The sequence below is a fragment of the Mesoplodon bidens genome (genome assembly GCF_964165515.1).
Source record: "Mesoplodon bidens genome assembly, chromosome: 13".
Lineage (NCBI taxonomy): Eukaryota > Metazoa > Chordata > Mammalia > Artiodactyla > Ziphiidae > Mesoplodon > Mesoplodon bidens.
This window is the reverse complement of record NC_138169.1, coordinates 24,048,925-24,063,871: the sequence shown is the minus strand read 5'-3', so window position 1 is coordinate 24,063,871 and position 14,947 is coordinate 24,048,925. Positions and strand designations below refer to the sequence as shown.

General features: G+C 50.5%; 1 pseudogene across 1 annotated transcript; it reads left to right on the top strand.

Annotated features, from left to right (window-relative positions):
* Nucleotides 1-4,235: 4,235 nt before the first annotated feature.
* LOC308626512 (SEC14-like protein 3) lies at nt 4,236-14,021 on the top strand (annotated as a pseudogene). Its single transcript has 12 exons — nt 4,236-4,289; nt 5,157-5,232; nt 5,499-5,542; nt 5,678-5,736; nt 7,372-7,560; nt 8,485-8,580; nt 9,254-9,314; nt 10,489-10,572; nt 12,158-12,265; nt 12,659-12,798; nt 12,898-13,067; nt 13,900-14,021. The product of its transcript is annotated as an SEC14-like protein 3 (transcript).
* The last annotated feature ends 926 nt before the right edge of the window (nt 14,022-14,947 follow it).

Sequence of the window (14,947 nt, the reverse complement as noted above, 5' to 3'; positions counted from 1 at the left end):
AAAGGAATGACATACTACCTGCTACAACATGGATGAACCTTGTATACATTATGCTAAGTTAAAGAAGCCAGTCACAAAAGATCACATACCGCATGTTTCGATTTCTATGAAATATCCAGAATAAGAAAATCTATAGAGATGGAAAATAGCTTAGTAGTTGCCAGAGGCAAGAGCAGGGGTGCAGGAAATGGGGAATGACTGCTAAAGGGTACAGCGGTTTTCGGGGGTAATGAAAATGTCCTGCAATTAAGCAGTGGGGTTGGTTGCACAACTTTGTAAATATACTAAAAATCACTGAATTGTACACTTTAAGAATGGTGAACTTACGGTATGTGAATTATACCATATTTTAATTTAAAAAGGAGATGAAACTGCCCAAGGGTAAAAGGGGGAAGGCAGACCGTCCCAGGGCGCTGCTGAGATCACCACTGGGGCTCCGGCAAGGCGCCCCTCCCCGCCTCCCACCCCTGCAATTCCCCTCACCTCATCTCACTGTGCCCTGAACCCCACTCCCACTTGCCTCGTCCCAGCCACGTTTGCCCCATGGTGAGGCTCCCTCACCCCCAGGGCCCCCTCTGTACTCACCCAGCTGGTTCTGGTAGGACGGCATTTCACATTTCCTAGTAACCAACCCCCAGGTGTGGACTGGGTGGCCCCGTCTATCCCCCTGCGGTTGTTTGTTGGTGTCCTGGTTGTAGCCATGGTCCCCTGAGAGCCTGACAAACTAGGACTTGGAGAAAACGGAAACGGTGGGTGGGGGTGGGGGTGGAGGTGGTTCTTCTCTGCCGAGGCCTTTGTTTCAAGGGAGGGAAATGAATTCTCCTGACCTCAAAACACCCTGCAGCCCAAGGTGGGTGGATCCAGGCTTCCTAACACACAATGGATCTTAGACCTTTTATCGAGCACTTACTGTCTTCTAAGCACAGTGTTAAGCCGTCTGGGAGAAGGCACATCTGGGCAGTGGCTCCACTACAGGTTCCAGAGTCAGACAGGCTTGGGTTCATATCCTGGCTTCCCATTTCCTGGCTGTGTGACTTCAGAAAAGTTTCTTTATCTCTCTGACCTTTCATATCTTTGACTGTAAAATGGAGATACCCCTACCTGTTTCCAAATGGTTTGATAACAATGTAATGTTCTCAGCACAGAGGAAATGCTCAACAAATGGGAGACTATGAGTTCCATGCAGGCAGGGACCCAATCCATCTTGTTTACTGTAACATCCTCAGCTCTGCCCTCCGTGTGCTTTTCACTTGCCCACCTCCACACCTTGGCCCATGCCGTCTCCTCCACTTGGGATGCCTTTTCCTCTACCCCAATCTCCACTAATCGACATCCTCCCTTTCTTCAAGGTCTGGCTCAATGCCACCTACATCCCATTGGGGTGACTTCTGTGCCTGGGTCCTCTCCCTGATTAAGGTGGAGGCCCCCAGAGCTGAGACTGTGGGATGGCCTCCAGTGTGACAGCAGAGTGGTTAATTGCATGGGCTTAGCTCTGTATAAGATACTTAACTTATCTCTACCTCAGTTTGCTTGTCTGTAAAATGGGCTTAATAATGGTAGCTAATCCCAGGGGGGCTCTGAGGTTTAAATGAGGTGATGCTTTTTTTTTTTTTTCCTTTGGCCTCACCGTGAGGCATGTGGGATCTTAGCTCCCCAACCAGGGATTGAACCTGCATCCCCTGCAGTGGAAATGCAGAGTCTTAACCACTGGACCACCAGGGAAATCCCATTGTTTTCTTTTCTTTTCTTTTTTTTTTTTTGGCTATGCTGTGTGGCATGCAGGATCTTAGTTCCCCAACCAGGGATCAAACCCATGCCCCCTGCATTGGGAGTGGGGAGTCTTAAGCATTGAACCACCAGGGAAGTCCCACAAGGTGATGCACTTAGCGTGGGGCCTGGCATGTAGTAAGCCTTCAATAAATGCAGTAGATCTGTGCTAATATGGTAGCCACAAGCCACATGGGGCAATCTATTATAAAATAAAATTAATCAAAATTTAATTTATTTAAAACTTGAGTTCCTCAGTCTCACTAACCACATTTCACATGTGACAACTGGCTACCAGTGATGTCCAATAGGACACAGCCCAGATACAGAACATTTCCATCACCGCAGAAAGTTCCATTAGAGGGGCTTCCCTGGGGGCACAGTGGTTAAGAATTCACCTGCCAATTCAGGGGACACGGGTTTGAGCCCTGGTCTGGGAAGATCCCACATGCCGCGGAGCAACTAAGCCCGTGTGCCACAACTACTGAGCCTATGCTCTAGAGCCCGCGTGCCACAACTACTGAAGCCACCACAATGAGAAGCCTGCACACCGCAACAAAGAGTAGCCCCTGCTGACCACAACTAGAGAAAGCCTCCACGCAGCAATGAAGACCCAATGCAGCCAAAAATAAATAAATAAATAAATAAATAAAAGTTCCATTAGATAGCACTATTTATGATGATGATGATGATAATGATGATAACAACAATGATGCTGTGGGCACACAATATGTGCTCTGTGCCTGTTTGTGGTCTGGGTCAGGAGAAGTACTTAGGGCTATCTCTGAAGGCTCAGAACTCCTGGGAGGACCCCAACTCCTATTCCTGGCCCTCCCTGCCCAGGCTCTGATGTCCCCAGAGGTAACTGGGGCCCCTCACGTTAGAGGGTTTAGGGTGAGAAAGGTGACTGTTGAGAAACAGGCAGGATTAGGGGCTAATGAGAGGGCAGTGGAGGAACCCAATCTCTGCGTGCTGCCCACCTGGCAGGAAGTGGGTGTAGGTGGCAGCTGGGGGCTTTGCAGAAAGAGGCTGGAATGTGAAGTGGGGCGGGACCGGGGTGTGGAGAGGTACCTAACTGCTCCTGAGGGCACGTGGCAGGCACCCTGGATGGAGGGAGATCGCCAAAGACAGCCCCCCTTCTCCTTCTGGACCCAATTCTATTAGGGCCCAGAGCAAGGAGGTGTCAGCGCTAACCCACATCAGCGTAAAGAGGTCCCAAGACAGCCCAGGGGTGAGGACCAGGAATGCCCTGGGGGTAGGGGACCTGGAACAGCACTGGGAAGAGGGGCTTGAGTTAGCCCAGCTGTTGGGTCCGAGGCTAGACCAGGGGAAACTTTCAGCCCATGTGGACCCCCTCAAGGCCTGGAAGCTGTGGCCATGTGGCTGTACTATGGTCTCAAGCAGATGCACTCCTGGTTTCCTTATAGACAGTCATTGACAATGTGGCCTCTGCCCTCTTGGAGCTTCTGACAGCTGGAGAATCCCTTAGACGTGCATGACCCTTGACAGTCTATATCTCAAAGGACAGGGAAACCTTCTGGGCTTCCCTCATCACCTGGCACAAGTGGTGAACACCCCTCACTGATCAGATGTTTAAAATCCCAAGAAGCACCCTTACCGCCCCAAGGGCATCAACATGCCCCACCTCTCCCTTAGGACCCAGGGGATGCGAGGTCCTGGACAAGGACCCTTGTGTCCCCATGACCTCAGCGATGAGAAGGGAGGGCAGCAGGGTTGGGGGAGCTCAACCCTTCCCTGTATTGAAGGTGAGGGACCAGCACCACAGGATAGAATTTGAAAGACAGGAAAAGCAGCATCAGCCCTGTGGGGAAAAGAAACCTTTAGCAAGGACACCTTTCGAGTTCCATTTTTCTGCCCCAGCCTGTCTCCTCTTGAATAGGGACATTTGTTGCAAAAAGACATGAGCCTCCCACCCCGACAAAGTGAATGAACTGTTTACTAGACTAAGTCCCTGACTCCTAGCCATCAGAGCTGGGTGAGGGTGACGTTTGCAGAACCGTAGGTGCGGGGTCTCTTCCTTAGTGAGATGGGGAGACTGAGCGTCGGAAAGAAGGGGTGCCTGCAGGGAGCAGTCCTCACTCCCCCTGAAATCCCCCCTTCCCTGGAGGCCTGGGGAGCACTGAGGGGGGTTCTACAGGTACCTAACCTGGACTCCCATGCCATGGGAAGCCAGCCTCATTTCCTCCCAGCCTCTTCCACCTGGCAGGGGACCTCTGACACGCCCTCCCGTGTACACCTGCCTCCCTCCACCCCAAACTATCCCAGAGCCAAGCACGGGACCTCACTTAATCCCAATTATGTAATGTGCAACCAAACAGTTGGCCAAGGAGTAGGCGCCTGGAGCCACGCCCAGAAGTGGGGGCAAAAGGCTCCACTTGGTCAGGACCACAGACCGGGCGTGGCCTCTGCCTGCAGTGGCCTCCACTCCTCCAGCCTCACCCAGCACCATGAGTGGCCGAGTCGGAGACCTGAGCCCCAAGCAGGCAGAGACCCTGGCCAAGGTGAGAGCCAGGGGAAAAGGGCTGAGAGGAGGAGGGAGGGCAGTGGCCGGAACACTGCCCCAGTCTGTTGGCTCAGCATGTCCTTGACATTGTCTCTTTGTCATCACCTCACCCAGGGTTGGGTCTCCCAGTGCCCGGTAACATCAGCCCTGTCCAGGGCAGAGGTTGAGGGAACAGCACCACTTCCGGGCAATAGTGTGGGTGCCAGATCAAGCCTGACTTCTCATCCAGGAGCTGGACCCAGAGACCTTTACCTGACATGCCCCTCCCCACCTCCCCTTAGGTGGGAGCTGAAGATGCTCATGGTCTGCCCTCTGACTCTGTTCCCTTTCACTCCCCAGGACACTGTAAGGTGACCTGTCTGTAAGAGCTGAGAGATGGAGTAGAGTGTGTTGTCATCCCCATGGTCAGTGGAGAAGAGGACGCATAATCACTAACCATGTTTTTGTAGAAAATGGGATGGAAAAAAAGAAGCCTTGGTGGGCTAACACATGAAAAGAACTAAGAATACATTCATACTCCAATCTACTTACCCACCCATCCACCCATTTATCTTTTCTTCCATCCATCCTCCTACTCCCACCCACCCATCTTATCTAGCTACTCACACACCCATCTCTCCTTCTATCCATCCACTATTCATTGATTTGTCCTTCCTTTTTTTCCCATCCATCCATCCATTCTTTCTTCTTTCTATTTACTCACCCATGTATCCTTCCTTCCATTCACCTACCCATCCATCCACCCACCCATCCTCACTGTGGGCCAGACTGCACTGGAAGAGAAGGAGGCAAGTCAAAAACAATCACTGAGTCTGGGGCAAAGGCTCAGTGTGAAAACCTCTTCAATCAACGTCTCTCTTCCCAGTTCCAAGAAAATGTCCAGGATGTGTTGCTTGCCCTGCCCAACCCAGATGACTATTTCCTTCTGCGCTGGCTCTGAGGTGAGGGCAGAGGTAGGGGAGGTCAGGGTGAGGGGGCAGTGAGAGGGCCCTTGTCCCAGCTGCTCCAGAAGGACCCAAGGCTCTCAGGATCCGACCACACCACCTTGCTTCACGTGTTCAGGTGCAGGAGAGGGGAGGGGACAGGAAAGGGAGGTCCCACCCAGGCCCCCAGTGCCCTCCATAGCCCCCCACCGCCCAGGACTAGGGCAAGATGACTGCAAGGCAACCTCTTTCCCACCCCATGCCTTCTTTCCATGTCCTCACAGCTCAGAATTTTGACCTGCAGAAATCAGAGGCCATGCTGCACAAGGTGAGACCCATCCCCCTCCCTGGAAATTTGGCGAGGGGCTTTGTGGGGGCAATCCCTGCCTCCAGCCCCTACCCCCATCCCCTCCTCAGGGGTGCTGGGAGCCCAGTGAGACCTTACCACTCAACTCCCTTTCAGTACATGGAGTTCCGGAAGACCATGGACATTGACCACATACTGATTGGCAGCCCCCTGAGGTGAGCCAACACCCGCACCGCCCCCAGTCTCTTATAGACTTACCACCCGAGCAGTCTCTGGATCATCGGGCCCATGAGTGGAGGGTAGCAAAGACCATGAGTGTGCAGGCACCTCTCCTCTAACAATTATGAATATTTCCTGGGGGCTTATGAGGTCCAAGCCTGAGTTAAGACTTTATCTGCATGATCTCATTTATTTTTTTATTTTTATTTTTTTAATTTTTATTTAGCAAATTTAATCAGTTATACATATACATATGTTCCCGTATCCCCTCCCTTTTGCGTCTCCCTCCCGCCCTCCCTATCCCACTCCTCCAGGCGGTCACAAAGCACCCGAGCTGATCTCCCTGTGCTATGCGGCTGCTTCCCACTAGCTATCTACCTTACATTTGGTAGTGTATATATGTCCATGCCGCTCTTTTGCTTTGTCACAGCTTACCCTTCCCCCTCCCCATATCCTCAAGTCCATTCTCTAGTAGATCTGTGTCTTTATTCCTATCATACCCCTATGTTCTTCATGACATTTTTTTCCTTAAATTCCATATATATGTGTCAGCATACAGTATTTGTCTTTCTCTTTCTGACTTACTTCACTCTGTATGACAGACTCTAGGTCCATCCACCTCATTACAAATAGCTAGATTTCGTTTCTTTTTATGGCTGAGTAATATTCCATTGTATATATGTGCCACATCTTCTTTATCCATTCATCCAATGATGGACGCTTAGGTTGTTTCCATCTCTGGGCTATTGTAAATAGGGCTGCTATGAACATTTTGGTACATGACTCTTTTTGAATTATGGTTTTCTCGGGGTATTGCATGATCTCATTTAATCCTCACAACCCCATGAAGTGGGTACTGTTGTCCCCATTGTACACATGAGGACACTGAAGCCCAGCAATGGTTAAGCAGCACACCCAAAGTCCCACAGCCCCAAGGTGGAGCTGGGATTTGAGCTCAAGCTTGTCTGTCCTCCAAATCCAGGCTCTTCACCACCACAGTTAGCTCGTGGCTCTGAGCCCTCACCCCTAGGGCCTTGGTCAAAGCATCCTGTCTAGGTGGGAAAGAAACTTAGCTCACCAAGAAGTTGGGGAGAAGAGTCCCACCACCGGCGTCTTAGTAAAGCAGTGGTCCTAGTTTCATTTGTGGAGCACAAGCTCTGAGTCGGAGCACAAGCTCTGAGTCAGGCACTGTGTAATCTTGGGGACTCTCCCCAACAGAGGAGGGGGAATGGGGCTCAGATAGTTGGCATCACTTGCTCAAGGATGCACAGGAGGGAAGCAGTAGCATCTGTTTTGGAACCAGGTCTGTGACCTTCAGAATCCATGTTCTTCATCACTAAGCCCAACTCCTTTCCATGGAAGGGGACACGGGAGACATTGGGGGCAGAACTAAGGAGCCCAGAGGCCTCAAGCAGGCGCGGCTGAGACCTGCCTTAGCCATGTACCTGCTGTGAGCAAGACCCCATCCTGCAAGCCCCTCAGTTTTCTTACCTGGACAGTAGAGCCGCCCTCCAGCAGAGGGACAGTGCTTGTACCACGGTGTGTGTTGGCTCAGGCCACCCACGGCAGCCTGGTCTGGGAATCTCTGGGAGGTGCATGATGCCAAGTTTCATGTGTTTGTCCATGCCCAGGTGATCCAGAAGTACATGCCTGGGGCCCTGTGTGGCTGTGACCGTGACGGCTGCCCTGTGTGGTATGACATCATCGGGCCGCTTGACCCCAAGGGCCTGCTTTTGTCTGTCACCAAGCAGGACCTGCTCAAGACCAAGATGAGGGGCTGTGAGCGCATCCTGCACGAGTGTGACCTGCAGATAGAGCGGGTGAGGCTGCCAGGGGACTTGGTCCCAGGAACACACCTGTGCTCTCCGCTGTCACAGTCAGAGGGCTCTGTGGTCAAACACCAGCTCTGCCGCTTCCTGGGTGGGTGTACTGGTTTGCCACCTTGGAAAGTGGTAACTTTGGTGGTGGTAACTTTGCCACCTTGGAAAGTTACCTCACCTCCCTGAACCTGTTTCCTCACCTATAGAACAGGGACAATAATAATGGTCGCAAAGATTAAATTAGATAATGCAAGTATATGGCTGGCATGCAGGGCCTAATTCATATTTCTCAGAATGCTAGCTACTGTTATTCCCTCTGAGTCTTTGCCCCTGTTGTTCCTCTGTCTGGACAGCCCGACCTCCAGCACACACACTGCCCTCCCATACTTCCCTTGACTCTCTCCTATCTGTCTTTCAGGTCTCAAACTGTCACTTTCTCTGAGGCCTCCATCTGGGTTAACGTGTGTTCCCACAGCTCCCATGTTGTCTAGCTCTCGCTTCAGGACCATGGGGATCTGGTTGCTTGTCAGTCTCCCCAACCAGCCTGTGAACTCTTTAAGGACAAGAACTCTGGATTATTGAGCTACATGCTATACTTTCAGTGTCTGGCTCAAAATAGGTGCTTAATAAATATTAGTTGGACAAATGGAGGGATGAATGGCTGAATAAACAGCAGTATGAAGGGATGGATGGGTGAACTGATGAGTGGGTGGGTCAATTAATGGGTGGATGGATAGCCATAATGGGTGGATGGATGATGGATGGATGGTGGATGGATGGGTAGTAAATGCATTCACTGTTTTGTCCACTCATTCATCTGAGGCCAGAGTAGGAATCTGGGAGAAGCCCTGAAGGGTCATGTGCTGGGGTCACCATCTCCCAAGTTCTGAGCCTGCACCCTGATCCTTGCTCTCATCCTCACAGCTGGGGAGGAAGATTGAGACCATCGTGATGATATTTGACTGTGAAGGCCTGGGGCTGAAGCACTTCTTGACACCCCTGGTGGAAGTGTACCAGGAGGTGGGGAAAGGCCCCTGGGCACCCCTGCTTGCTTTAACAACCAGCTTGGCCTGCTGTGACCTTGCTGCTCACTCAGAGCCAGGATCTGGTAAAAGGTGGTAGCTTTCCTGGGCCACATCACTGCAGCTCAGGACCCAAAGATATGTTCGCTGGAAGATCCCACAGAACAGGCCTCAGGGACAACACTGTACTGAGACCATAGGGGCCAGCTTCAGACAAACTCCGCCCAGCCCTGTCGTCCCTAGCTCTGTGACTCAGGCGAGTCGCTTTATCCCTCCATGCTTCATTTTCCTCACATACAAAATGGGGATACTGATTGCACTTCAAAGGGATGTAGGGATATTTCAGTGAGTTGTTATGTAAAGTGTATACACAAGTGCTTGGCAAATAGTGAACGTTTAATAAACAGTAAACGTTTTATTTACTATTACATAAATTATTATATACTACCGTTGCTATAACATTTGCTCTAAAAATGATTATTGTTATGTAATTACTATTAGGTTATGGTTGCAATAGTCTGGGGTGAGATTTCCTCCAGGGGCCATGGAGGTGATGGAAAGAAGGGAAACCCTCCACAGCCTCTGAATCCTCCAGAGGGGAGGTTGCAAAGGGAATGGGGGTAGGAGAAGAAGAGGTGTGGGCTCTCATGGGGTCTTTCTTGGTTCCACAGTTCTTTGGCCTCCTTGAAGAGAATTACCCAGAGACCCTGAAGTTCATGTTCATTGTGAAAGGTGTGTGGCAGGTGACTTCACTCCCCTGTGCCTCCAATTCCTTATCTGCACCCTGGGGACAGTACTAGTGCCTTTTTCCCTGGATAGCAGTGAGGCAGGTTGGTTGCTTGGCTGAATGCAAATCAGAGTGCCTGAAACAGAGTAACTTCTCCATAAATGGTAACTTCTATGGTTGGCTTTACTGCAAGAAGAGGCAGCTCCAACCTCAGTTCTTCCAGGAATCCCCCCTCACCTTTCCCACCCATGTTGATCTCTCCCTCCTCAAACTGCCTCTGGCACTGGCAGCTGGTGCAGCCCAGTCTGGCCTTTCCTTTCAACTGCTTTCTGGGGCCTCCAGTTGTCTTGTGTGTATTCATCCTGTTTTCCTTGGGTTGTCTGCTCCTTGAAGGCAGGGCCTCTGATTCTCCACTTCTGTTGTATCCCTTACAGGCCTGGGGCCAGGTGGAAACTCAATAGGTATTTGGGTGGTTGTTGTTTTGGTGGGTGGGTGGATAGAAAGATGGATATATGTTTGATGGTTGACTGGTTGCTTCATTGCTTAGTTTTTGTCTGTTTGGCCAGTTGTTTAGCTGGCTGGTTGACTGGTGGTTAGTTGGATATCTGGTTGTCTGGTTGGTTAGTTGTTAGCTTGGTAGACTGACTGAGTGACTAGTAAGCATTTTGATTGCCTATGTGGGTGATTGGCTAGTTGGCAGATTGGTTAGTTGGTTGGCTGTATCTTGGATGGTTGATTGCTGGTTGTTTGAATGGTTGGCTGGTTGGTTATTTGAATGGTTGACTGACTGGAAGAGGCAGTTGGTTGGGCAGTTAGCTGGTTGTTCAATTAGCTGATTGGTTTACTGATTGGCTGACATGTTGATTGGTTGTTTGACTATTTGGTAGGTTGGCTGTTTGATTGGTATGCTGATTGATGGGTTGGTGAGAAGGTGAATGATTGGCTATTTTTTGGCTGTTTTGCTGGCTGTTTGATACATTGGATGATTGATTGGGTGGTTGGTTAGTTGGCTGCTTGTTGTTTTAGTTGACCAGTTGGTTGGATGGTTTGTCAGGTGCAGGGCATTGGAACTTGCCAAGGTAACTCATGATTCCTCCACATTGTTGGCTATGACTGTTATGGAGAGAGTGGCCCAGTGGAATTATCTTTTCCCCATTATACTTGCTTATATCTCTCCAGCCACCAAACTGTTCCCTGTGGGATACAACCTCCTGAAGCCCTTCTTGAGTGAGGACACTCACAGGAAAATTATAGTGTTGGGAAGTAAGTAATTCCAGCTCCATCCCCTAAGCTCTACATATGAACTTTGGAGTAAGTTTGGTCCATCACCCCCTCCAGAGATCCACACATCACCTAAAGTCAGAGGCTCCTCCTTCTCAAAGATGAAATGGGTCTTACACTATAGAGTCTATCCTGTTACCTCTGTCTTACTCCCTGCCATACCTCTTTGGTGACTAAAACCTCCACATCTTTCTCCTTATCAGTTTCAGTTTGGTTGCTAGTCAACCTCTGGGCTATGGGCATCAGTTTCTTTTCAACACTCGTCACCTCAGTGCTTCTAAAGTCAATTTGGGCTGAAGAGGATGAGGAAGAAGAGCAGGAAGAGGAGAAGTGATTCAGAGAAGGAATGCTCATTAAGAAGGGACTGGATAAGTAAATAACAATGCATCCATTTGATGAATTATTGGGCAGCCATGAAAAGTGATTTGATGTCATGGGAAATGTCATTAAGTTGAAAGAAAAATAGATTATAAAGTGGTATGGGTAGTATGGTCTTATTTTTATAAAAACAAGAATATATTTCTAGAAGGAAATACAACAAAATAATTTGTGGTTAGCAAGAAATCAGGTGGTTTATAATTTTTTTTATATTTCTGTACTTTCTAAACTTTCAGAATTACATGTATTACCTTTATAAGTGGGCAAAAAAATGTTTTAATGATAGAAAAAAAGAAGTAGAGAAGAGAAATAGTTCTTAAACTCAACCGGTGACCCTGAGCTTGGAGGATAACATCTCATAATCAGAATGGTCAGATCATCAAATCAGGAGATCTGAGGATCCACGGGGATGGGGATGAATCTAACAAATCCCTGTTTTCTCTCCCTTTCTGATAACTGAGTCTCTGCCTCTGCCTAGATCCACTGGGGTAGGGAGCTGGGTGGATCACAAGGTAGCCCCCAAATCCTGGAGCAGTGTGGGTAACTGCCACACTCCAGACCCACGTCCAGGCCTCTGCCCCTTTTGGTGGCACACAGGGTTCTGTGCATTTGGCTGTGAGATGCCAGGCATTATGGTCTTCCTTCTCATCCCACTGGTATCTCCCATGGCCACAGCAGGGGATAACTTGAATTGGTTATAGGGCTGGGGCCATGGTGACACCCCAGGATCCAGAACACTTAGAGCTTTGCATAGGGCATGAAGAACAATAATGGGCATATGATCGTAGTAATTAAGCAGCAGAGAGGGGGCGGTCCTTTCAAAGACCCAGGGCTGTCCCTCTCCACCCAGAGGTCTGACTTGTGTATGCCACTTGCACACAGTGTGGCCCCTGACATGGTCCTTGACCTCATTAGGCTCCTTGAAACAGTGAGACAACTCTAATCTTGACTGCTTATGAGTGGGAGACCCTGAAAAATGTGCAAACCCATCAGCCAGGGAAAACATGTTTCCATAGCAATACAATGCTGGAAGACATTTCTGCAGCCTAAGGCCTGGGGGCCTAGGGAATGGGCCCTGGCAGCCTAGCTCCTGTAGGGCTTCTCCCCAAGGTCAGGTCCTCCTGGTAAGAGGGGGGCTGATGGGTCCCCTCCATGCTCAATAGTCACCCTTCAACCCCTCTCCCCACAGACAACTGGAAGGAAGGTTTGCTAAAACTCATCAGTCCCGAAGAACTGCCTGCCCAGTTTGGGGGGACCCTGACCGACCCAGATGGGAACCCCAAATATTTAACTTAAGGTATGAAGAGCCCCAGAACAGGGGAGGGTAGAGGAGTAGAACTCGGTTCCTTTCTCACCCACTCATTCATTCCACAAATGTCTATGGAGAAACCCCTGTGAGCCAGGTACTGAGTTAGTCCCAGGCCTGCCCTGACAGAGCTCTCAGCAACTGTGCAGGCAAACAAGAAATGGGGAAATTTTGACCCAGAGGGATGAGCTGGGAGGGGAAGTTCCCAGAAGAAGCCCTGATTGAGGATGGAGGGACACAGGAGGCTTCCCAGGGTGTGGGTGTGGGTAGGGGAGGACAGGATGAGCAGGATACTTCCAGGAGATGGGGAATATCTCAGGTAGGATAAACAGCATGAACAGTGCAAGAAGTGGAGAGCAAGCCCATCTTGCTCTGTGTCTGCAAATCAACTATGGTGGGGAGATCCCCAAGTCCATGTACATGCAGGACCCGGTGAAGACTCAGTACGAGCACTTGGTGCAGATCAACCGCAGCTTCTCGCACCAGGTGGAGTACGAAATCCTGTTCCCAGGCTGTGTCCTCAGGTAAGGAACAGGCCACCAACCCACCCCTGGCTGGGTCCTAGACCCTCAGGGACCCTTCAGCCTGAGCAGCGACCTGTTCCCCTCCTTCCCCCAACACAGGTGGCAGTTCTCATCTGACGGTGCAGACATTGGCTTCAGGGTTTTCCTGAAGACCAAGATGGGGGAGTGGCAGCGGGCTGGGGAGATGACAGAGATGCAGCGCAGCCAGCGCTACAACGCCCACCTGGTGCCCGAGGATGGGAGCCTCACCTGCACGGAAGCTGGTGTCTGTAAGTCTGCCCTGGCTGGGCCCCAGCCCTGGAAGGTTGGAGCCGCCTGTGCCATGGTTTATAGGAAGAAACAGAGGGGTAGTGACCACCTCCCCCCACAAGGAACATACGCCCTAGGTCAGTGCCATTCATCCATACAGTCACTCATTCGGTCTACACTTGAGAGCACCTATCGTGTGCCAAGAGCCAGAGACAGAAGGGGCTGAGAGCACTCAGGCCGCAGGACACAGGCAAGGGACAATAGGGCAGCGACATTCCCCAGGAGGAAACTGGGGCTCTGAGAGGTAAATCAACTTGTCCAGAGGCACACAGCTGAGTGTGGTACCAGGGTCCCACTTCAGCCTTGTGGTAGCTGCATAACCCCGAGCAAAAGTCTTACTGAGCACAGGTTTGCTCACCTGTGAAGCAGAGGCTACAACTCCTACCTCTCGGGTGCCTGTAATGAGGCAGAAGGCATGCACAGGCCTCGCCCTGCACCCCACTTCATCAAGGGGCCTGGGAGGCCTCTGATGTTCTGAAATGCCCCCCTTGCACACCTGTCATGTGACTGTCCAGGTGTGGACACAGTGGGAGGCAGTGGCTATTGTTCTCATTGCCAGTTGGTGCAACTAAAGCCAGGCTGGGCACATGCCAGGAGGAGGTCAGTTTCTGTTCACAGGCCCTGCTCAGGAATGGCAGTTCCCATGGGGAAGGGAAAAGCAGTCGGGGGAACTTGGTCCAGCTTGGCAAACACAGCAGGTGGGAACACAGCCTGTTCTCCCCCATGGCCAGGGCAGGGCACAGGGAGCGTGAAGTCAGGCCAAACTACCCGTCTGTCCAGCTATCCCCTTAGATGTCCTGAGCTTTGACAATACCTATAGCTTTGTCCACACCAAGAAGGTCAGCTTCACAGTGTAGGTGCTGCTTCCGGATGAGGGCATGCAGAAATAAGACAAAGAGCTCACCCCTGTCTAGGCAGCTCCCTCACTTCCAAGAGACCCCTGACCCTCTGCTTTCGGCCTATATATCCTACTCTTCCCCCAGAAATTGCTCAGTAGTCCTCTTGACTGTGACACTAGTAAGTAAAGAAACGGCTGCCTTGGGGAAAATGCATATGCTGTGGTCAGATCAGGAAAGGTACGAGAGGCACAGCTTTGGAGAATGCTGAGGTTGCAGAAAGGGAAGCAGCAAGGGTAAAACCAAGTGGATGTCCCTGAAACCCAAAAAATAGGAAAACGAGCCTCCTAGCCTTTGTCCTCACTTCTGAGGCATTTGTGTGCTTGAATTTTTTCTCCATGAGTTATCAGCAACCTGGGTTGGAGATGTATCTAAATCCTTTTTACTGCTACTCCTTATATAGTATATGCTCAATATATACTTGTGAAGTTGAATGGAGGTAGGGAGCAAGTGATTCATGTGTGTGCAAATAAGTACTAGGGGAGATTTCAGCACCTCGGACAGGGACAGAGCCGTGGAGGGGATGGACTCTCTTGGAGACCCAGGTGACCCAGCCTCCAGATCTATGGCAGTGGCTGCCCCCTTGGGTAGGTAGGAGCTACCTAGAGAAGGCTTTGTCTGACTCAGAGCACACAGCTTCTCCAACCCGTCTCTACCACCCTCACCGCCTTCCCTGGCAACTCATAGCTTATGTTTTAAACAATTAAAGGCACTTTCCTAGAAGCAAAGGAAGTCACATCTGGCTCTAGCTGCTGCCTGGCAATAATAAAAAAAAAAACCCACAGCTGTCATTCGGTGAGTGCTCTCTATGCACCAAACGCAGTGCCAAGTGCTTTATGAGTTTAGCCCATTTCACTCTCATGCCTGCCCTTAGGCCACGTATCATGGTCACCTATGCGTGAGGAAACCAAGGCTCAGAGAGGTGAAGTCACTCACCCAACATC